We start from the raw sequence: 25,781 nt of genomic DNA, 5'->3' as shown, positions 1-25,781 counted from the left end.
AAAGTGAATTAGCTCATTAGAATTCTTTAAAAAAAGTTTTTTTGGTTTTTTTTTCCATAGCACTATTTCAGTATCCTACCTCTATAGGACTGACTCAAGTCCAAATAAAATGACAGAAATGACTTGCTTACAAAACAATTTTTGGCCAAAACTGTGCACTAGCAACCACGGATAATGCTTTCCTGTTCGCCTCACAATATAAATACCTTTTTTTGGAGTCTTACACAGTCCAATCTGTCACTCTCTTTGACAATGCACAGCAAATTATGAAAGCATGTAAGATTTTTAAGAATGACGCTCCGTCGAGACCTTCGGCTTTCAAAAGCACAGTGCAAAATGTGTAAATTACAAGCCCGAACGTTCATTTGCATCGAAGATCAAGATGAACCAAATGGTTTTACTGTGTTGTTATCCCTTTTTAAATGGATTTGTTTACTATTTGCAGTTCAATACCAGTGTAATCGTTTTTGAAAAATGAAGCACTTTCATTTCTAGCTCTTTGCTGAGCATTGTATACATTGTTTATGCCTCTGCCTGCCCTAAAAATACAGAAGACAATGAAATGCTATTGGGTAGCATCAGAATCACCAACCCTAGAATAGGCCTATGTATCCAACTGCTTTGTAACGCAAACTGTTGTTTCATGTGTACACAAAATGTGCACTATAATTTTGAATCATGACTGCTAGTTACTGTCCAAGACCATGAAAATCAAATACAAAATTATTTTTTCCATTCAGACAGAAGTTTTTATAATGACTACTTGTTGAATCCTCAAACTAAGCAAATGGAAAAATTAATAAACCAAATGGTCCCCATATGTCCCCCAAATAACCTTGAAACTATACAATTTATGCTTTGGCAGAATCATTAATTTTAATCTACAACATTTGTACTATTTGACAATATATCGATGATTCCTGCTCAATTGAACCAGTTAAATGAATTAAGTAGATAGCATTTGGTAAAATTAGGAAAAGACAAAAACTAAAAAGTAGGACAAAACCAAGAAAGTAGGACAAGTGGGAGCCCTGTAGATAATCCAGTTTAATTAAATACACATTACATGAAAAGTTTTTATACATATTATATTATATTCTTTATAAATGACTACTACTACACCAGACATGCACCTCGTCCGTATTCCTCTGCGGAACCTCTAGTGAATTAGTACATGTTGGAATGTGCGTGTACATGTAATGAAACCTGGGGCTCGACCATCTACTTGTCGTTCATAACAACCTGTCCCTCGCTGAAGGACAATATTCTGAGCGACCATTTTCCACTCGTAGAAGATTGTCGTTCAGACCACGTGATACAATAAGTATGCAAAAATTTTTCTTCGAGAGTAATTCATCTTCTGACCAATCAGCGCTATGTTAAAGAAATACAACAACTACTATGTTTTTTATTTTAATTGTTCTTTTTGCCGGTGGCAACAGAAACATTGTTTATTTACTTTCTGTCCCTTTCATGTGCTTTTTTCATTTCCTATCGCAATGAATGGTGCTCAACCCAAGCGATGCTCTAAGACTATCGCCACTCAGTATGAGGCGATGGTAATTTTTTTAGAGAAACACCATGCTTTAATTGAGGAGAAGCTGTCCTCTGATCTCACAAGTCATGATAAAAATGCAACATGGCCACGGCTGGCGACGAAATTAAATGCCATTCCGTATGGTCCCAGAAAAAATGGGAAGGATTGGAAAAAGGTGAGTACTTCTAAGTTTGTTGAATTTAACCTTTTAATTTATGAAATATAGTTAATTTATTAAATATGTTTCGTTTATAAAACCAAAAGTTTTGTTTTCTGCTGATGTTAGAAAAATTACAGAAATGAAATAAGGAAATATTGCATTTAATCGCTTAAACTAAATTTTTTTATCAACATCTCTCAAAGGAAAAAAAATCTAATGTAATTGTTTTTTATGTGGTTTATATAAACAATGGTAGAATGTAACAAAAATTAACAGCGGTCCAAATAGGCTTTTTTGAATCTGGTTTTTGAAGGTTGAATTAATGTGGTGCGCTAGTGCGCTAACCAATGATGTTGACCTAATTGTTGGTAGGTTATTCATATGGGCTCTGTCAAGACCATAGCCAGAAATTTCTTTGGGATGGTGATCAAGTGACAGAACATAACTATGCTAATTTATAAAAATCAGTCATTTTCTTTTATTTCGGGAAGAGGACCTAACTCCTGGTACAGCACTTCCCTTGCTCTGTGTCTGTAATGAAATGATTTTATATTTTTGTTATATATTGGATTTTACTTTCATATTTATTAGTGGCACCACTTGTTATTTTGTAGTGTATTCCTGGAGCATCCGCTGCAGCGTCGGTATCTTCAATTGTTGAGCAAGAGCCTGTTGAGGTTTCAATCTCAGTTCCTGCTGAGGAATTTCAAAACTTTGATTGCTCCCACCAGCCATTGACTCGGGTAAGAAGATATGATAATCCTTTGCTCAAAGGAATATGAAATTCAGAGTTAATGGTGGCTGGTGCATTAAAAAATATACAATGGCTACCACCACACCTTTACATGGAAAAAGAATGTAATTTAAATAAATCAAGGCAGAAGTAAGCTAAAAAAGACAAATGTTTGTCACCAAAATAAAAGAATTTCAGATGAAACTTCAATTGAGCAAGCAATGTTTTTTATATGCCAGAGGGAAAGAACACTATATCTGTTTCTATCAATGTTGGAATAACGATATTAATTTGCTTACTTTAATAACGTTAGAGATACAGGAGACACAAATCTTGGTTATAGTAGATCTCATTTAAATAAATGACAAATATTCACTTCATCCCATGTCACATTTTCTCATAGGCGAAGAGCTTCTTTACAAACATTGCCCTCTCATTAAATTTCATTTTTGGGACACGTTGCCTATTACCTCTTGGCATACAGAAATGTTTCACGCATTTCCAATTGAGTTTTGTGTTCTTCCAGTTAGTGCCGTCTTAATGCATAGGCCCCCCACCAGGTTTGAGACTGCCCACCATTTTCAGAAACTTATACCACATACAGTTGTGACATGATGACATTGGGTTGCATAATCATTATTCGAAGGTTTTTTAACAACTGGCTGTTGCGAAGATATATTTTGGAAAGAGAGAAAATTCAACTGCCCCTGCGGGGATTCGAACCCACGTCCTTTCACTTTGCGGGTGAACGCGCTAGACTACAGAGGCACAGAGTAAACTGTCTTTCCCCCGACTTCTTATCGGTCGTAGGTCCTCGGCTGTACCTCCACTACGATTCCAGGATGAAATAACTGGATTCTACACTCCCAAAAGAAGAAAACAACACTTTATTTAATTTATTATCCAACACCTCCAATGAAAACCGTCCTGTCTCTTCGGTACAAACTTTTACATCACTTCTCTTTTTCGAATGTCTCAACTCGTTCTCGTTTCTCTCTCTCTCGCGACTCCTGTTTCTCCTCGGCCTTTTTCCAACCTCTTTTCTCCTGAACCTTACACACAGAATCTCTCAATCTTTCCTTGGAGCTCGTGCACACTGAAAGGGACCATACCGTACATGGACGGCCGGACCAGACTCCGGCCAAGCTCACAACTGCTGACGCTGCCACCAGATGGCGACTTATACAAGGATGACATCACTCTCCGCTACCATACCATGGTATTTTTTTTCTTTTCTTTTCTTCAGCACAAGTAGTAGCCATGCAATGAACAGTAGTGTTGTTCGAAGTAGGAGTGTGTTGGACAAGAACGTTGCAATGGGTATCGCTCAAGATATGTCCGAGATGAGACGGAACAAGAACGAAAGTGTCTGATAACTTGACCGGTGAATCAGTTTTCACTATTTTCCAGTAATAATCGCTACTGATGAGAATTTCAATCAAGATGTCGTCGGACAAGTGAGGGTCTGCAAGCTGAAATCTGCGTGAAGTAGCAAATACACCAATGTCTACTGTTGTTCCAGATATGACCGGGGGGCTCTGTCCCATTTGGGATATAAGTACCTTCACCAATGTCTACTGGAGCCGTAGGATGTGAGGCGTAGGAATTATTGCTTTCGAAAGCAACTATCTGAATCGATCTGTTATCCCAAATGGTAGATAGGAACAATTGCACTTAACGTCGATACATAGATTGTTTTGGTACAGCTTCGAATGCACTGATAGACAAGTTGACCAATTGCAGCACATGCAATTGCAGTTCATTCACTAAACTGCTGTGAATGAAGGTTTGACTTCCGGCATCTAACACACATCAAGACAATTTGCAATTTCCGTTGGGACAGAACACCCAAATATGTGCAGTTTGCAAATACGTAAAACAGAATGATATATAAATTTTACCAATAGTAGAAGAGGCATGAAGTGAAGGACAAATGGATGTGATGTTTCCTTTTACAGTTAGAACAGAAAGCTCTAGAACAGAGTGGGTAAGTTTTAGTGTTATGCGAACGGCTAGCGCACAAGAAACAACGAGTTAATTTTAGCTTCTGCACACGTAATTGAACACAACTCACACCTTTGTCTGTTTCCGATGGAGCGTCATTAAATTCTCTCGATCCATATTAAGACATATTTTATATATATACATATTTTATAGATCCATATTTTCGTTCATCAAAATATTCGTTCCGGCGGGTTTCGTTTACCAAAATATGTCGGGGCTGAAATAGCTTACATTGGGAGAGCAAATGTCGTGTAGAAACAGACGATTTTATTTATGTAATACCCAAGCGAGACATGCATACACGTCGAACGAACAGATACATACAAGGGAAAAGAAGACAAGTGAAAAGTCATGTAACGGACCAGTTACGCCATCTGGAGGTGACCAGAGGGATTACAAACGTAAGCTTGTACTATTCCCAACAGTAGGGTCCACTCAGCAGCGATGAGTAGTCTGCAACGAGTCTGTAGGGTTCAGTCGGTGACGACAAGATTATCGAGTCCGATTGGCAGCAACGAGTGTTTGTCGCATACGAGTCCATAGGGTCCACTCTGCAATGAGGCAGTAGGGTCTCATTTGCAGCGATGAACGCTCGCCAACGACGAAGCAGCAGAGTCTGGTAGGTGGTGTTGAATGATTGGTGACGAGATCGTAGAGTCCAGTCGGCACCGACAATTGCATAGTAGTCCATAGGGCCCCCCGTGGCTGTGACGAAGCTGTAGGATCCAGTCAGACATCTTCTGGACCTCTTTCTCTATTATGTCCTATTTATAATTATTTAGGCAACTTAAAGGGAGGTCTAAACACTGGAGATCCACGAGTCACTGTATAATGTTCAATAGCATTAGTTTTCCCCAGTAGATCACGAAACAAATCGGAATAGGTTTCAAGCAAGTCCCGTACCATTTGTATTTGGGGAACTATCAAATCAGATTTGCTGAACAAATGCTTTCATTTTATCCCATTGCACATTTCCTTTATACTGAACCAAGCCACCACACAATTCGCGATGCCAAAAAAACAACTAATTCAAATAAGCTTGTATCTTTGCCAATCAAGTTTTCTGTAGCTTCAGGCAAAATCAATATAAAAATGATTACTTTAGTATCGATTTCGGCCGGAAGTTATCGTCTCGGTTGGCGTTTTTGTCCAAGCACTGAAACAAATTCTTAGATCTGCAATTTGTCTAATGTTGCACCGCTGGACATCAACATCGCTGCAACTTTAGAATCAACAATCGAAACATCTCAGCCGTATCAATAATCCCCCCCAACAAGCATAACCATTGCGGGTGGACCACTATAGGATATATATATCCAGAAAATTATTTAAAGGGCATTTGTCAATTTAGATGTGTTTCTCTGCTCACCACACCCGACACAAGGTTTTCCGATTTAAAACTCCGAGTTTGAGTATGTGGGGACAACTCCTACACTAAAATGTCCAATTTCATTGCAGGAAAAACAATGAACTTGTTTCAGTCTCTTGAGGTATACAAACAACCCTATCACTCAACAAGAGAAACAGTTCTTGAATTTTTGTGGGACCATTCACACATTCAAGAAATTACAGTACTTTTCCGGTAATTTGCAATATGACTAATTCTACAACCTCCAAGTCTAAAACTCCAGAATCAAATTAAAAATATAATTCAACTGTTCGCAACATGAATATCTCGATATTGCCTGAAACATATTTACGAGAAAAAAGGGCTTGTGCTAATTATACTCTTGATCTGAATCCGAAAATTTTTCTATCGAAAAATCACGGAAATTCTTCCAGTAATCTAGCTCACTCCAACAGTTCAACTCTCGTTTCCCTATTCGATTTCACCATTCTAATGCACAACCCCACTAATGTGGTTATGGGAAAATCAACATTGTTTTCAAGAATATTAGCCATTCTAAAAAATCAGATTCCTCACCTGAAAAATACGAAACTTAAAAAGTTCCCAGTTAATCGATCCTTAAAATGTTGAACTTTAGGACAAGCCCTGTTGTCTTCCCACAGCAGAACCACTCAAGTCATGATCACTAGTAAGGCCCCTTGCACACGGAGCAGATGCGGGTCCGCATACCCTTTCAGACGACGACTAAAGATGCGGGTGAAACACCTGCATCTTTAGTTTGAAATTCGTGCATAAAAACAATTTTTTCGCAATTTTTGTAATTATTTTTCTCTTTCACCCCTGATTCAGTGCCTAGAGGCATTCTTTGGTGGTTTAATCGATAGCCCCATAGAATATGGGTATAAAGATGCCTTCAATTCCTCCGATCCTCACAAGTAGTCGATGGGAGAAAATATCTTAAAATATTTTCAAAAAATTTTGAAAAAAAAATCTGTCTTTTCGGAAAAATATGGAAGAAAATTCCAAAAACATCCAATGTTCGAAAAATCCAATCCAAAAACATCCAAAACATTCGATGTTCCAAAAAAAAAAAAAAAATTCAGGAGATATCAAAGAATTTGTAAATTGATAAAAAGGGGAGGGGGGTGGAGATTTTCAAAATGTCTGAGCTTAGAAATATTCACATCACAATTCTGTATTAGGCTGGTATTACACTATAAAAGTTTGATAAAAGTTCGTTTAACAAAACGTAAAAACTTGAAAAATGCAACCATTAGGCGGATCAGTAAAGTTCGGTCGAATATAACAGATGTGTTTATTGGTTACATTTTTCAAGTTTTATAAAATAATTTTTAATCAAAGTTATATAGGATAATACCAGCCTTAGGCCTTTACACTATAAAATTTTTGTAAAAGCTCTTTGATAAAACTTGTAAATGTAAAACTCAAATGTAACCAAGATGCTTATTGGTTGCATTTTTGAAAATTTATAAAAGAAATTTTATCAAACTTTTATAGTGTAATCCCGGCCTTATAAAAGTTTTATAAAAGCTCTTTGATAAAATGTGAAAAATTCAACCCATAAGATCACCGGTTGCATTTGCTTGAATGCAACTGATGCACCTATTGATTGAGTTTTTAAACTTTTATAAAAGATGTTTTATGAAACTTTATAGTGTGATCCCGGCCTTAAGCCCAGATTACACTATGAAAATTTTATAATAATTTTTTTTAAAAATACAACCAATAAGCTAATCGGTTGCATTTGCTTGAATGCAATCGATAAATTTATTGGTTGCTTTTTTTTCACCAAGTTTTATAAAATCACTTTCATAAACCTTTTATAGTGAAATCCCTATTTTGTTTTCAGTTTATAAACTGAATATTGTGTAATACTTGTAGGGATATCGGGAACCACAAAATTATTCAAGTGCTTTGGGCCTTCAAACGTCTTAATCCGGCCCTGAGTGAACAATAACTGAGTGATAACATTGTTTAATAAAATTATTTTTTTTTAAGTTTAAAAAAATTAAAAGATTAAAAATTTAAAAAAATAATTAATATTTAAAATATTTAAAACATTTATTTTTTAAATATTTAAAAAGAAAAAAATTAAAATTTTTAAATTAAATTTAAAAGTTATTAAAGTATGTAGTCAATTAAATATTCGTAATGAACAGAACGGCTTATAATTTTGGTCCCGTCAGTGGCCGTTGTTGGCAGGTTTTATTGTATAAAATTGCAAAGTATGGACAAAAGGCAGTTAAAGTTGCTATATCTCAATGTCAGAAGGAAACAAAGGAAAGGAAACAAACATCATATTTGATGAACAGGGACCCTCATATGGTGTTTTTAAGGGTATTTATGGCAAATAATTAAAAAAATTCAATGCAAAATAAGCTTTAAAAAGTAGCCAAAGATGTGGACGAATTCGCTCCGCATCCGCATCGTGTGAATAGTGTCGAATAAACCTATTGACAAAACTTCTATGTGCGGATGCAGAGCCCACACTTAGGTTTTGACACATGCAGACAACGTCCGGACCCGCATGAACATTTCGGCTCGTCTGAAAGGCTCAGTATATTCCAATTGTTAAAACATCTTGCGGACCCACATCCGTGTGAAAGGCCTCTAAGGGGCAGTTCAAGTATTACGTGATCATGGATTGGGGGGGGGGGGGTTCCCTGATTTGCTGACAGGGGGGGGGGTGGGGTTTGGATAATGCTTACGTCACCAACCACTCTTTATGAAAATATGAAATATATTTAATGACATCTTACTCTGTGCGCCAGAAACGAGAAAAACCTTTCGATAGTTTGTGGGCACTTGAAGTAACATTCCTCCCATTGATGTGCTCTACAGAGCCACTTTAGTGATCTCTAAATGTTTCGCGGATACAAGTGATTTGGAAATGTGTCCGGGCCGCTTAAATGCTCTGGAACTGTGCTACACATCGCTCAAGTGATCCGTAATTATATGTCGTGGATCACTTGAATAATCTGAGAATGTGCTGCGGGTAACTTGAGTGATTTAGAACCGCACTGGGGGAGTCACTTAAGTGCTCTAAAACTACGTCACATGTCACTCAATGGATCTCTAAATGTGTCACGGATTGTTTAAGTGTTGTGGAATTGTGTCCCGGGTCATTTTAGTGATCTGAAAATGTGCCACGGGCTGCTTAAATGTTCTGGAATTGTACCACAGGACACTTAAGCAATCTGTAAAAATGTGCTGTTTAGTTCATTTTTACAAAATTAGGTTTGAGGAGGACAGGCCCCATTAGACAACCCCCAGGGCCTTATTTGGTCCGTGGGCCAAGGGTCTTTATGCGATTTATCCTTATACGGCTTAGAGGGTGGGTCGCAATGAATTTATTTAAGTTAAATTTTGAGTTCATAGCCTTCAAATAACATTGAAATTAGGTTATTTAATCAGTTTAGTTTTCTTAGTTTTCATTAATTTATAACAGATAAAGGTATTTTCTTTTGAAATTTCAATTAAAAAAAATATTGTTGCATTAAAAAATTAAATTTTTGATCGTGCGGGGGGGGGGGGGCACGGCTCCCCTATGCCCCCCCGTGTACATCTCTGATCCCACCAATATGCATCAGGATTCAGAGGGGCAGAGCTGATGACGAAATTTAACTGACAAGGGGGAGGGGGTCTGACTTTTGTCGACCAGGGGGGGGAGGGTGAAAAATGGCTAAAAATTTGCTTATGTAATACTTGAACGGCCCCTAAAACTGGGCGCCAATGGCCATACCATGCTGAAAACACCGGTTCTCGTCCGATCACCGAAGTTAAGCAGCATCGGGAGTGGTTAGTACTTGGCAGGATGACCACATGGAACACAGCGTGCTGTTGGCATCACCTATTTTGCTGCTGTGGTGGTCGAGTGGTCATAGTGATGGACTCTCATCGCGAGGATCCAGGTTCAAACCCCACCATCACTACAGTGGTGGTCGGCTGAAGTTGGTTTCCTGTGTTTCCAACTTTGAGGCACAAATGTGAGCTGATCTCCCCATTAAAATGTCTCGCCGCAGAAAGCAACAGGCCTACAACGATAAATTATTCAATCATTACACTTCACTCATAGTTAGAAAAACTGGTGGCAGATGGCAGCGCTACACATTACAAGCATTACACAGAAACAAACTTCATGTCAGGTTTCACTACACATACACACATTCCAATATGTACCTATTCGTTAGATGTTCCGCAGAGGAATATGGGTGAGGTGCATGTGTGGTTTAGTAATAGTAGTAAAACAGGGCAAACCATTGAAATAATCTAACAGGGAATCTTGATGATTCACTACTGCTAATTTGTTCAATTGTCAAAAAATTGTGTCTCTGGTCAAAGTGACATATCTCATCCAATTTAAATGCAACGTTTTAATTGCGTTAAAGGTTTTTGTATATCACTGCAAGTAACCAGACAAAAAGCCATTGACAATGAGCAAACAATTTATTAGGTTTCCTAACAATCAAAGAATGGGGGGGAGGCAGCAGGCTGACTGGGATTTCTTGACAATGTTGAGTCAAAAACCCAGATGGAGTTGATATTGGCCCTAAACCCAGTCCTCGACTGGTGCGGGCAAGTCCGGTGGGCCCTGCTCAGTTAAAGACATTAATCTTCACCTCCATGTCGGGGCCACCTGGGATCTTGTGTGCTAATGCAGAGATATTCGAACAAAGAAAGTGGTAGCATCTTCCTCGTGCGATCAGAGGAACTGGAAGAACTCCTTGGGGGATGGAATGGGGTCTCAGATGATGTCTGCAGTTATCTGCAGTCTGTCTGGGTTTAGCGTTTTCTGGGCAGCCAGGTAGTACAGGGGCCCGAACCCTGTCTAGCCAACAGGGAGGCTGCTCTATCAACTGGTGCATAATCCCTCTTGTCCTGTATTTCCAGGTGGTACCTGGGTGGGGTAATGCTCGAAGATGCGGGGGGGAGGGACCTCCTGAGGCTACTGCTGCCTGAAGTAATCTGGGGTGAACTCTAGGAAGTCTCCTTTGGAGGGAACCCAGGGAGGCTGATCACGCATTCTACTAAAACAAACCACGAATATGGAAGACAAAGAAAAAAAAAGAAAAAAATTTGCATCAGGTCAATCCCCAAAGCATCTAACCCCTGCACCAGGAGGAGAGGTGGAAGAGAGAGTTGAAGCATGTGCTGAAGCAACCTGTGGAAGTGGGTTGTATTTCACAATACTGAATCTGGCAACAGTGGGTGTTGGTCGCTGAATTTCTGTCTCGTGCGATCTCGCAAAGTCTGAATTTTTATTACTATTTAATTTATTAAAAAAAAAAACTCCCCATATAATGTAAAATTTTAATTACACCTATATTTTTTATGTAACTTTTTTAATGTGCAGTCCTGACTCTACTACAATTTAATTACTTTTAATTGGAGCTATCAAGTAATCTCTCAGAAAAGTGCTCTATCATGACTGATTCCAAGTGTTTCTTGTGCTCAGAAGTTCTAATCTCAATGGAGGATGGTATGAACTGCTCAATTTGTGGAAATATTATTCACTTTTACTGTGCTGGCATTAGTGAGCGATCATTCCGATTACAAAAACGTAATGGTCTGCAAACGTGGAAATGTAACAAGTGTCGTGCTGTTGCCGAGCAAAACTCTATATCGGCGACTTTGATTGTAACTTCCGCACCATCAATAACTACATCTTCTATACCTACAGTATCATCAGATTCCTTGATTTCTACAGCTTCGTCACCCGCGATCGGATCGATACCTGCAACAAATACTATGAATTTTCCATCGCCTCAACATCAAGCCCCCCAATTTTCATCTCCGCCCATTAATCTCCAACATTGTATGAAGGATTTACCCACCAATCTCAAACAAATAATTTCTGCAATCAATGAATCATTTGAATCGCAATTTCAAAACTTTCAATCATACATTGCAGCAGAATTTTCTAAAATCTCCGATCAAAATCGTCAGTATCAACTCGAAATAACCGATCTTCGAAACAAACAACATCATCTTGCATCTGAAAATTCCATATTGAAATCCGAACTCAAAACACTGCAGGAGAGAACTTCAACAATATTCCCGCCGCTGCAACATCGAAATCCAGGGACTTCCAGAGTCATCGGACGAAGATATAGAATCTCTCAAATCAAGCATAATATCAAAAGTTGTTCCTGAAATGATTGATAGTGTTACAGCCTTTCACCGTGTACCTACCAAAATCAAGGATAAAATAAAGCCTATTGTGATGCAGTTTGACAATAAATCAAACAGAGACAGATTTCTCAAGGCTGCAAGATCGAAGAAACTACAAGCATCTCATATAGACAATAGACTTAGACCCCCATCTATTTATTTCAATGCTCATTTATGCCCATATATGAAAAAGGTTTTTTTCCATTGCAAACAATTTAAAGAACAGAATAATTTCAAGCATTGCTGGATCAGAGATGGTAAGATTTTCTTAAGACAACATGATGACTCCAGGGTGTTCAGAATCACTCATATTGATGATTTGAATGATGTCTATTAATTTTAATTCTAACTACACTGAACTGAGCACCCTGGACGAATTAAATAAATTCCTCTCTCCCAGCAATAATAATGTTCCATACTCTTCATTAAATATATTCCACACCAACATTCGTAGTGTTGGAGCAAATTTTGATCAATTATTGTCTACTTTGGGTAACAACATTGAAAATATAAATATCATTGTTTTGTCTGAGGTTTGGATCTTTGATTATGAAACCACATTTTTTAATATTTCTGGATTTAAACTCTTTTCATGTTGTCGCCAATATAATAGTTCAGGAGGTATATTGGTATACATTAACGAATTCCTCAATTTTAATCAAATATCTTCTATAACTATGCATACTGCTGAAATAATAGCCCTAGTTGAACCATCTTTAAACATGACCATTTTTTCTATCTACAGATCCCACTTATTCCCAGTAACAGAATTTTTCAATGAATTGAAACTTATTTTAAATAATACCAAACGTAAAAATATCATGATCATTGGTGATATCAATATTGACCTCTTGAATACCGAATCGAATATTTGTATTGAATATATGGATTATCTATGTAGTTTGGGTTTTCAACCTTTGATTCAAAATATAACCAGACCTCAGTTGGGAACATGTCTCGATCATATTTTCTTGCGTCATTCCCCAATAATTACTAATATTTATTCATCTATATTTTCCACTGATATCACAGATCATAACCCTATACTCTGTAAATTGTTATTCAGTAATGTTAATGTAATTAGTAATAGTCGCAAACTAAAATGTACTGCTAAAATAATTGACTACAACAAGCTAATTAGGTATTTGCAAAACTATACATTTTCATCAAATGCTACTGACCCCTGAGACTTGTTCGAAGAATTCGTATCCAAACTTCAAACGATTGTCCAAAACCATACTAGAAACGTCAACCACACAAGATATAAAATCAAACAGAAACCTTGGATCTCACACGAACTAAAACATGTTATAAAAATAAAACAAAATCTATACAAAAAATCTCGAAAATACCCTTTTGATGTTTCTATAAATATAGCTTATAAAAATGTTGCTCGTATGGTGAAGTCCCAAATTAGGATTGCTAAAAATAATTCATACTCCGAACAATTTTCGAAATGTAACACATCTAAAAAACACTGGAAGTTATTGGATGAAATAATATTCAAAGATAATAATCAAAATTCATTACCAACAAACTGTGACAACAACGCCCTTGCCCAAAATTTCAATGACCACTTCATTAACATTGCACCACTCAATATTAATATAAATGATGATTATAAACACTATATCCAGTCACACATAGTCAACTCAATATACTTCACTCCAACTTTTCCAGAAGAAATTTCAAAAATTATCAAGACTTTACCTGCTACCGGGTCTTCCTCAGATACGTTGAACTCGAAAGTTCTAAAAATACTCCCTAATAACATCTTATACGTACTCTCGGACTTAATAAATAATTGTATTACAAATGGCGAATTTCCAGAATCATTAAAATTAGCAGTTGTAACCCCAATTCCTAAAAATGGTGATCCGAATGATCTCAACAACTTTAGACCGATTTCAGTTTTGTCGTCACTTTTTGTCAAAGCTTTTTGAAATTATCATTAAGAATAGAATGTCTTCTTTCCTCTCGCATGTAAATTTTTTTTCTATCAATCAATATGGTTTTCTTCCAAACAGAAACACAGAGACTGCCCTTTTAACATTCACTAAGTATATTGTAGAAAAAATTGATACATCCAAAAAGACTATTGCCATTTTCCTGGACATAAAAAAAGCATTTGAGAGTGTCAACCGTCGTATCTTACTCAATAAATTACATATTTTTGGTATCAGAGGTAATGCACATAAATTAATTGCTTCTTATCTTAGTCATAGATCTCAAATAGTTAAAGTTGGATATAATCTTAGTAATCCATTAGAAACAATCAAAGGCGTACCTCAGGGCTCTGTTCTGGGATCATTGTAGTGCGTTCTTATCTGTATAGATGGCGCACCCTCCTCACGCTCTTGGTGATTGTAAAAAAAAAGAAAAAAATGTCAGTTGGAATTGTACCACCGATTTGTATACACGTGTCATCCTTCTCGTTATGTTTCTTTCGTATATTAAATCGTTAAGTTTTCATTATGTTTTATGTCGTCACTACAAGCATCGGATTACTGGTGACCTATAGGACACATCTGATTTTGGACATTGAAGTTAATTTCTCCATCGTTTAAATTTCGTTTTCGCGCCTTGTGCTTTCCGTTCGTACGCTCTTCAAAGATGAAACTTTTCTAATCTCCTAGTCTTTTGGATATACTATTTTTTTTTTTTTCAAGCCAAGTCTACTCGTTTCTACCCAATATAGAGACGTTCCTGGAAATTCAAGGTGAGGAATAAACTTTCTACTCTCGATTTGCCGGTCTCCATACTTGCATTTGTCATGGCTCAACCTATTGCATCAGCTGAAGTTTCACGTGTTGCCTTTCGAGCCCCTCCGTTCTGGGAAGCAAATCCAGAGATTTGGTTTCTTCAAATTGAGTCACAATTCAAAACGGCAGGCATAACCGCCGATGAAACTAAATTTCACGTCCTTGTAGGAGCTCTTGATTGCAAAGTTTTGAACTATGTTTCTAATATCGTTCGCAATCCTCCCCAACAGCACATGTACGAGACTCTCAAAACTCGCGTGCTGGAACAGTTTCAACAATCAGAATCTTCCAAATTGCGAATGTTACTCCAGGAGCTTCAACTAGGCGACAAACGCCCGTCCCAGCTTTTGCACGAAATGCAAACGTTAGCTGAGGGTAAAATGGAAAGTGACATTTTGAGAAATCTCTGGATGCAGAGATTACCGTTGCACTCCCAACAAATATTACAAGCTTCTAGTGAACCGTTAATTGGGTTAGCGAAAATAGCCGACAAAATATGTGAAGTTTCTAATGTGTCATCTAATACTTCAGCTGTGTCTCACACTTCAGAGTTTGATGATTTGAAAAACGAAATTGCTTCGCTACGGCAATCATTTGAAAGGCTTTCGCGATCTCCTAGACCATCTCGCGGTTATCGCAAACGATCTCAATCTCGTAGCCGAAATAAATTCGGCGATGCTTTGAAAAACGGAAGGCTTTGCTGGTACCATGAGAAGTTTGGAGAAAAAGCTCATAAATGTATTCCTCCATGTCAATTTCAGGAAAACTAGTGGGCTCGTCTGTTTCGGCGACAGCTGACGAAAGCCTTCTCCATAGTCGCCTATTTGTCATCGACGTTAATACGGGTTTCCGATTTCTAATTGACACTGGCGCATCAATCAGTTGTTTTCCGAAACGCCTGACTAACTTGACAAAACCTCACAAACTCTCACTGTATGCTGCAAATGGATCCGAAATCCAAACGTTTGGCAACAAAAATCTAGTTCTGAATCTTGGACTAAGGAGGGACTTTCCTTTCGTTTTCACTGTGGCAGATGTTTCACATCCCATTATTGGAGCCGACTTTTTGGAAAGATTTGGTTTGCTTATAGATGTTAAAAATTCTCGTTTGATCGATAACGAAACATCGCTATCAGTGAATGGTTTAGAATCCCAAAACGGCTCTTTTGGTTTAACGCCGATCTCTGGTGATTCTCCATACCACCGCATATTAGCCAAATTTCCTCAGCTTACCAGCTCAGTTCTAAATGCAGTTCTAAAGAAACACTCTGTCATGCACTTCATCGAAACTACGGGACCACCGGTTTTCGCAAAAGCTAGAAGATTGTCGTCTGAAAAACTTGCAGCTGTTAAAAAACAATTCAATGAACTGTTGCAACAAGGTATAATTCGGCCCTCAAAAAGCCCTTGGTCGAGTCGCATCCATCTTGTACCCAAAAAAAGCAACGAATGGAGAATTTGTGGGGACTTCCGCGGACTCAATGCAATAACCATCCCAGATAGATACCCGCTTCCAAATATACAGGATTTTTCCATCAACTTGAGTGGTAAAAAGATTTTTTCAAAAATCGATTTAATAAAAGCATATCACCAAATACCAATCAATCCTAAAGACATTCCCAAAACCGCCATAGTTACGCCCATTGGGCTATACGAATATGTTTATATGTGCTTCGGCCTGAAAAATGCAGCTCAAACGTTTCAGCGTTTTATTGACGAAGCATTTCGTGACTTAGATTGTTGTTACGCATATCTCGATGATTTGTTAATCGCTTCCATTGACGAAAAATCTCATGAAGCTGACTTAAAACGTGTTTTTCAAAGACTAAATGACTATGGTATCGTGATCAATCCATCTAAATGTGTATTCGGTCAACGTCAAATTAATTTTCTGGGTTTTCTTGTTTCTCCCGATGGGATTGCACCTTTACCAGATCGAGTACAAACATTGCTCGATTATCCATTGCCATCAACAGTGACTGAATTGAAGCGTTTTTTGGCAATTGTAAATTTCTATCACAGATTCCTTAAAGATGCAGCCAGGGTGCAAGCTCCTTTGCATGAATTAGCAAAAAGCAAGATAAAAAAAGATAAAACTGAAATAGTTTGGTCTGAGGAGGCCAAATCCGCTTTTTTTGTCATGCAAGCAATCAATTGCCAACGCCGCACTTCTGGCCCATCCTGTTCCGAATGCAAAATTGTTTCTGACTGCCGATGCTTCCGACACTTCATTGGGTGCAGTCCTTCAACAGCAAATAGGAAACAAAACCCAACCATTGTCATTTTTTTCACGCAAGCTCAGTTCGACTGAAAAAAAGTACAGTACATATGACAGAGAGCTCTTAGCTCTCTGTCATATGTTCAGCTGTTAAGCATTTCAAGCACATTTTGGAGGGACGCAACTTCATAATTTTCAGTGATCATCGTCCTCTCACGTATGCCTTCAAACAACGTAACGATAAATGTTCTCCCCGGCAACTTAGACATCTTGAATATATTAGTCAGTTTTCGACAGATTTACGATATTTGCCTGGGGATAGTAACGTCATAGCTGATGCTTTCTCAAGAATTTGTGAAATCCACACTCCTTGTACAATCGATTATGCAGAATTGGCACGGGCGCAGGCAGATGATGATGAATTGCATGTCTTGCTTCAAAGTGAAACTGGGCTTCAGCTAAAACGCTTCAATATCTCCGGTGTTAATATCTACTGCGATGTGTCTACTGACGATATACGCCCGTATGTACCCGTTTCAATGCGACGTCTAGCGTTCGACTCTGTGCATAATCTGTCCCATCCTGGGATAAAAGCCACTCTAGGTATGGTACGCAAACGATTTATTTGGAAATCGATTGCGAGAGACTGCAAAGATTGGTGTCGTACCTGCATCGCTTGCCAGAAGTCGAAGGTTATCAAACATACCAAGTCTCCTTTAGGCTCTTTCCAGGTTCTAAAGGATACACGTATCTCTTGACATGCGTTGATCGGTACACACGGTGGCCCGAAGCGGTACCAATGTCTAACCAAACCGCTGAAACTACAGCTGAGACATTCTTTTCTACCTGGGTGTGTCGGTTTGGCGTTCCTGAAAAGTTGACCACAGATCAAGGTCGTACGTTTGAGAGTGATCTATTTCGCCCTCTTGCACGGCTGTGCGGCATCGAAAAATCCCGCACCACTGCCTACAATCCAAAGTGTAACGGCCAGGTTGAGAGATTCCACCGCGATCTCAAAGCCTCTCTGATGTGTGTCCTCAAAGGTAACGAGCACTGGACAGAGGTTCTACCTACAGTCCTGTTGGGGTTACGTTCCAGCATCAAAGAAGACCTCCAAGTATCAACCGCTGAGTTGGTATACGGCACAGCCCTACGCCTTCCTGGTGAACTCTTCCGGCACTCGGATGAGCGAGACGTCCTACCTCGATATGACTTCTTGCAGAGACTGAGAGACCATTTCTCCCGTGTGAGACCAGTACCAACCTCTCATCACAATTCGTCTAAGCCCTTCGTCTCGACAGACTTGCTAACTTCACCATCAGTATTCGTCCGACAAGACTGCGTACGCAAACCTCTACAACAACCATACACCGGACCATTTGAAGTTATTTCAAGAAGTGATAAGTATTTTATGTTGAACATTAATGGCAATCATAAAAATGTATCCATAGATCGCCTTAAGCCATGTTTTATGTTAAATAATAATTTATGTGACACGTTCAAAAATCAGTATATTTCCAGGTCTGGCCGAAGAGTGCGATTTCGTATTGACCCTTCGAAATTAGCTATATGATTCGTAATTATGTATGGTATATATATATATATTGCAATTTTCTTTTATTATTTGTATGATTATTATTCAAATTTTCTTCTCTTAAATGTTTCGTCTTCGACTGGAGGGGGAGTGCTGTAGTGCGTTCTTATCTGTATAGATGGCGCACCCTCCTCACACTCCTGGTGATTGTAAAAAAAAAGAAAAAAATGTCAGTTGGAATCAAAGCCGCTTGTAAGTTAACTCTTAATGCAGCTTTGGTTGGAATTGTACCATCGATTTGTATACACGTGTCATCCTTCTCGTTATGTTTCTTTCGTATATTAAATCGTTAAGTTTTCATTACGTTTTATGTCGTCACTACAAGCATCGGATTACCATTATTATTTAACATATTCATAAATGATCTTTGCAACATTTAATTAACTGGTAAAATCATAACATTTGCAGATGACACAGTATTGCTTTATTCAACTGATGACGACCATTCACTTGCAAATTCGATAAACGCCGATTTATTAATAATTCGTAATTGGTTTATCAGTAACGACTTACAAATAAATGTAACAAAAACGAAGTTTATGTACTTCTCTTCTATGACTAATATAAACTTCAACCATAATCTGATATTCCACAATAATAATTGCCAAAACATTTCAACTTGTAACTGCCAGAGTCTCGAACAGGTTTCCACAATTAAATACTTAGGTATTCATATTGATCATAACCTCAGATGGAAAACTAATGTAAAATATTTGAAAAGTAAACTTCGCTATGTAATTTACAAACTATATTACCTAAAACCATACATAGATCACTCATTCATGTTAACACTTTATTACTCATTATTTCACTCCCTTCTGTTATATGGTTTAGCTATCTGGGGTGGCGACTTCATTTAAAATACAAGATATACGGAAGACTGGATGTTGTGAAGATATTTATTATTTGAGATGTTAATTTTTTAAGGAAGGAAAAAACTCATCTCTGCCTCTACCGGGAGTCAAACCCGGGTCCCTCGATTGCCGGACGAGTGCTCTGACCACTAAGCTACAGAGGAGATAGAGATTTTCCTTCGCTAGAGCGTATATATGCCGAACGGAACCGTGCAATGGACGGTGAAACCAATCAGCTAATAGCTCATTTAAAATCTTACACCAATAATAAAACTCCAAGAAAGAGCAATAAGACTTATCACAAGTGACTATTTGACTCCTTCAAAACAACTTTTTCACAGTCTTGGAATCCTTCCCCTACGTCAGCTTTATTTCTACAAACCTACTATAATTATTTTTAAACGACAATTTGCTTTACCTCTGAACAGTTCCCGTTTCTCAAATAGATTGAACAATATATACTCTCTACCACTTATCCACAAAACTCTTCTGAAGAAGCATTTTACTTACCTCATCCCGAAATTTTGCAACTCTTTACCACCTGCTATCCTTAACATTACTAACTTATTACCTTTCAAAAGACACATGAAGCAATATCTTTTTTCAATCAGTGACAGCGAGAGTTTCTTTTGATTTGGCTAAGCTCCTCAATCAGTTAAATTATAAATCTATTTGATCTTAAGCATTGCAACATTATATTGATTTATATTTGCATATACTTACCTGAAAATCATGCAATGCGTATTTCATAAAATTGCACTCCTTGCTGTTGCCAAAAATACTACAAATTATGTGAAAGTTTTGTTTTGACATTTGATTTATTTATTTTTTGAAACCCCCTCCCCATTTTGTGTGTGCATGTGTATGTGTTTTTCTAATATATCGTTTTTCCGTTTTAGTTTGTTCATGTTGTTTACTAATAAGTAACTGTGTTCCTTATTATTCATTATAAATTTGTAATGTGTCATCCAGTACGGGTCTCTAGACCCCTTGGCTGATTTTTTTGTTTCATCTTGTATTTATGTAAAAAATTAAAACAATAAACAATCAAAAAAAAAGAAGAAAAAAAGCACAAGCGGAAGCCAGAAACCCTGTTGCAGAGGGAACCCCACTTCTGTCGACCAGCGAGAAGAAGAAAAAACACCAAAGAAAAAGGCGCAATCTTGAGAAAGCTCTAACAAATGTGACCTTGGCAGATGATGCGAAGAATGACAAGACTGCTACGCCCAGACCCTCAGGACTTGCATCGGACACTATCGAGGCTTCACAGTCAAATGGGCCTATTCTGCGCAAGCATGGAAGGGTCCCTGGTGACACGCCAGAAATGAAGTTTAAGAAGCCTTGCAAGGATTCTTCTTACAGCAAGGATTCTTCCTACAGCAAGACCATCAAGAAAGGTATCACCCTCAGGGTCAAAGCTAAGGACCCTGAAAGAAAACTGACTCCAGCTGATGTGTCATACATCACCAACTCAGTGGAGGACCAGATGCTGGAGGACACGGGATATTTACCCTCACGTCCACAGAACCATCTTTGGGGAGGAAGGTCTTCGTATTATATGCAGCGACCAGACCACCCTGGAGTGGCTGAAAACTGATCAATGAGCTACCACCTCCACCAAACGTTGAAGGTCACACAGGGTACCTTCTTTGCCCTAGGACTTAGTGACAGACCACCAATGAAAAAGTTCTTTGTTTGGATTCCCTGGAGAAAGGGATCCTAACAAATCTCTAAAACTCTTAAGCAAGTGTAATGAAGATCTGGTGCCTGGCCAGTTTCATCTGCGGGCTGTCATCCCTGGAAATGTGGGTAATACCCTGGTGATCGGGGTGGAGCAAGCGATGCTGTGTGTGTGTGGAGTGGCTAGCCACCAGATCTTTCACAGTGCACTGTGGCTTGAGCAGTGTCCCGTTCAGGGAGCCATCCCGACAGCAAAAGCCAACCACTATGTCTACTGAACGGCATGAGAAGCCAACCACAGGCAAAAGAATGGACAGAACCAGGCCTAGAAGTGAAAATTTGAAAAAAAAGTAGGAAAAATAGGAACACCAACAAAAAATAGGAGGGAAAAAATGCAATTCCCAAATTATCGTGGCATTTAAAAATGTTGTGTCATTGAGATTCATACCTTATATATTTCAATTATAGCATTATCTATTGATATTTAGAAACTCAAGTTCTCTCTCTAACGAATTTAAAAAATTCAGAATGTGGGATCAAAAACAATGCAAATGGCAAAACTGCACAGAAATGAATCAAACTTCTACTGTTACTTGAAAAGTCCACTTAATGATCTTGATCCATTCCCCCCCCCCCACCCCGTGTTTTTCAAAGAAAGAAAAAACTGTCTAGGTGTCATAGAAATGTAGTGCATGCATGCTTAACCCATTGCCCACGGGCCGAATGTGGCCCCAGAGTCATCTGTTGTGGCCCACATTTTCGAACCTAATTTTGTAAAAATGAACTAAGCGATACACTTCCAGATCGTTCAAGAGACCCTGCGGCACAGTTTCAAGTCATTCAAGTGGCATCACATTTACAGATCACCACGTCACAGTTCCAGATTACTCAAGTTACCCGAGCTGCTGTTCCACCTCACTCAAGTGAGCTGTGGAACATTCCTAGATCACTCGAGGGAACTGGGACACCATTCACCAACACTTAAGTGACTCAAGGCAGAGTTCCAGGTGACCTGAGGTACATTTACATGTCATTCAAGTAACCCGCAGCACATTTACACGTCATTCAAGTGACCCATGACATATTCCCTGATCATTAAATATTTCGCAGTATATTTATATTTAGAGATCACCGTGGCACAGTTCCAGAGCACTCAATTGACCCATGAAACTTTTAAAGATCACTCAATAACCTGCGCCATAGTTGCTCATTCTTTCAGTGTGCTGCAGCACATTCCCAGATCATTTAGGTGACCTGCAGAAAATTTACTGATCACCGCGGCACAGTTCCAGAGTACTCAACTGACCCAGGTCAGCTTTAGTGACCCGAGACACATTTCAAAATCAATGAAATGGCCCACACTCTACTCAATGTTGAACACCCTTGATGTAACACCTCCTGCAATTACATTGCATCCAGAATGGCCCGCATATGCTCATGAATGTCTTTTCTTTTTCAAAGAGACAGTAGCATCTCTGAAAAAAAAATAGACATCCAGGTCGTCAACAGCATACGCATGAACCTTTTTTTTTTTTTCAAACCAAGCACAACTCAGGTCTATCACCATAGGCAATTTACTACCTAGTGAGTTGTGCAGGAAGTGTAAGTGTGTGTGTACCTAACAATCTGAGTGCGTATCTAGTGTTGTGTATGATTTTTCAGTGCTGCCATCTATGTCTCAGAAGGGAAGTGAGTGATGCGTAGTGACTGAACATTTGTACTGATTGTAGGACTGTTGCACTCTGTGGCGAGATCGGCTCGCATTTGCACCTTGAAGTTGGGAACCACAGAAAACCAACTTCAGCCGACCACCACTGTGGTGACGGTGGGGCTCGAACCCGGGTCCCCGTGATGCGAGTCCGTCACTATGACCACTCTACCACCGCAGCGGCACGCATGAACCTAGTATGCCTTAAAACAAACATGCTAACCCATGACCCTCGGAGTCATCTCACGTGGCCCAGGGCGAATAACAAAACCACACAAGTAGCCCACGAACGACCATCAAATCATTTAAGTGGGCCACATTTCCAGATTACTTCAGTGGCTTGCGGCACATTTGCAGATCACTCAAGCTGCCAACAGCATATATCCAGATCAGCTAAGTGACCCCAAGCACATTTCCAAATCACTTGAGCGACCAGCAGCAAACCCCCAGTTCACTTAAGTGGCATGTAGTTCAGTTGCAGATTACTGTAAGTGACTGGAGGCACATTTACAGATCATTTGAGTGGCACGTGGCACACTTCGAGATCACTTGAGTGGCTCGCAGCACACAGATCACTTAATGGTCTGCAATAGATTAACACTTTGAGTGTCACAATGCATTTTTTATAGATTATTTTAGTGGCACTCTTGACACTTTTCCAAGCCACCCAAGTGGTCCGCTGTGCACTTTCAAATGATCCAAGTGACTTGCGGTACATTTCCAGATGACTCAAACGGCTCACTTTCAGACCACCTGAATGACTCGCGGTACATTTCAACTTGACTCAACCTTTTGAAGAGTGCGGGGGCTACTTCATTGATTTGAAAACGTGTCGCGGGCCACTTAATTAAAAGATCTTGAACGCAGGTTATAAGTGTGATCTGTAAATGTGGCGCGGGTCACTCAAGTAATCTGGGAATGCGCCGCGAGCCATTTGAGTGATACCTGTAAGCCACATAGGTAACCCTTGACCCGCGGTAAACACTTGGCCTGTGCGGACCAAATGTGGTCCTGGGGGGGGGGGCCTGTCCCTCTCAAACCTAATTTTGTAAAAATGAACCAAGCGGCTCATTCACAGATCGCTTAAGTGACCCGTGGCATAATTCCAGACCATTTAAGCGATCCGTGGCACATTTAGAGATCCTTTGAGTAACATGTGACAGTTTTAGAGCATTGGTGCGGCCACCAGTGCGGTTCTACATGACATCACTCAAGCTATCCGCGGCACATTCCCAGATTACTTGAGTGATCCGCGGCATAATCACTTGTATGACGAGCGGCACAGGTCTAGAGCACTTAAGCGGCCCGCGGCACATTTCCAGATCACTTGGATTCGCTAAGTATTTAGACTCTGTAGGGGACTCAATAGGGAGAATGTTATTTCAGGTTCCCCACAAACTAGTGAAAAGTTTTATTCGTTTTTCGCACACCGACTATGACGCCATTAAGAACATTTCATATTTTTATAAAGGGTGGTTGATGATGCAAGCATCATCCAAACCCTCCCCCCCTCAGTCATCAAAAATCAGCAAATCGGAAATCCCCCATCGATGCTGAGAGTAATACTTGAATAACCCCTAACATAAAGATACCCGAAAGTTATTTTCTGAAGGTTAGAAAAAGTGGGTTCCGTCTTCCCCCCCCCCCCCCCGCTCCTGTAAAACCAGACGTGGCTCGGGTTCTGTCACCTAACGCCGGGTTTTCCTAGAAGCAGGTTTTCCTGTGCTGCGCACAACGGAATCACCTAGCGCGACGCGTCGTCCATTCACCAATAAGAAAAGTGAATGCTTTACGACGCTTTACGTCGGGCGTGATTGGCCGACTGCTTCTGGAGGAGTTAGGCCCTCCTCACACGGGGAAACTAAAGTTCGGCAACTGATAAGAGAAACCGTCCCGAAGACCAGTACGTATATCGCTCTAGACGCCCTCACACGAGGAAATTAGCGTCTTGGCGACGAAATATCGAACGCGACTCGGTCACTTGGCGACTGACATGCTAGTCGCCGCCAACTTTTGTTGAAGAAACTAGAGAAACTGCCTTTGGCATTCCTTCATATTTTCGTCATGCGAGTTTGGACTCATATTGAAAAACAATCCAGAGTATATATATAATAAATTATCAGTTGAAAGGATATAATGAAATTTCTTCAGAATTTCAGTTCACAGGTAAATACACGATTTCTTTATTTAAACTGATATTATTTTGAAATTATAATGAAATTAGGGGCGTCGAAATTGTTTCGAAACTGTGGGTGCTCGTCTTTAGTTTTATATCGGAAAGTTTAATTTCTTAATCAATTCTGGGGTGCTCGGATCAATTAATCAAATCGATCAATCCACAAATTACCGTGGGTGCTTGAGTTTGCACCCCTGTCTCTGACGCCACTGAATGAAATGGTAAACCAGGACTGTCATTTCAACTTTTTTCGGGGGGGGGGCAAAGAACATATACTCACTGTATGTACGTATATATACTATTTATAGTGTATTTTTGAAAGCCGAGGGGCAATAGCCCCCTGATCCCCTAGATGACGGGTCCGTGGTAACCTGGGCACTCCCCCGCGGGGGCGATTTCAAAAGAAGATGAAGCATTACAAAAATTATATCTGGTAAAAAATTTCAGGGATAACCAAATGAATTTGCCAAGTAGGATCTCAGAAAAAAAAAATACATGACTGGGAGCCCCCATGTTGCTCTTAAGACGGCCCTGGATAAGAACCTGCAGAAAATACTGTTTACTTTTACATGTACCTAAACAAGCACGTGTTCCACAGGGATGGTCCCTGATTTTCATCCTTGCTTGGAATGTCTGTAATCTAGGTCACGTACACGCACATCTGTGTGTGGGAGTATTCGGGGAAAATCATTCCCTGAAACATAAACAACAATTCATGTGTTGTTTGTCTCTAGTTTTGCCTATAGTTTATTTTTTGCCTCTGGGAACCAGCTTTCGTCGTTTCATCTCATGAAACTATTTAAAATTCTGCGTGA

General features: G+C 39.2%; 1 protein-coding gene and 1 pseudogene across 12 annotated transcripts in view; one reads left to right on the top strand and one right to left on the bottom strand.

Moving 5' to 3' along the window:
- LOC149086538 (S1 RNA-binding domain-containing protein 1) overlaps positions 1-25,781 on the bottom strand; it is a 542,948-nt gene that overhangs the window by 249,450 nt on the left and 267,717 nt on the right. The window lies entirely within an intron of this gene.
- LOC149086540 (5S ribosomal RNA) lies at positions 9,532-9,649 on the top strand (annotated as a pseudogene).

Source organism: Pholcus phalangioides, unplaced genomic scaffold (genome assembly GCF_987345545.1).
Source record: "Pholcus phalangioides strain wild (caught in Gottingen) unplaced genomic scaffold, Ppha-v1.0 ptg000004l_1, whole genome shotgun sequence".
Classification (NCBI taxonomy): Eukaryota; Metazoa; Arthropoda; class Arachnida; order Araneae; family Pholcidae; genus Pholcus; species Pholcus phalangioides.
This window is presented reverse-complemented; position numbering and strand designations above follow the sequence as displayed.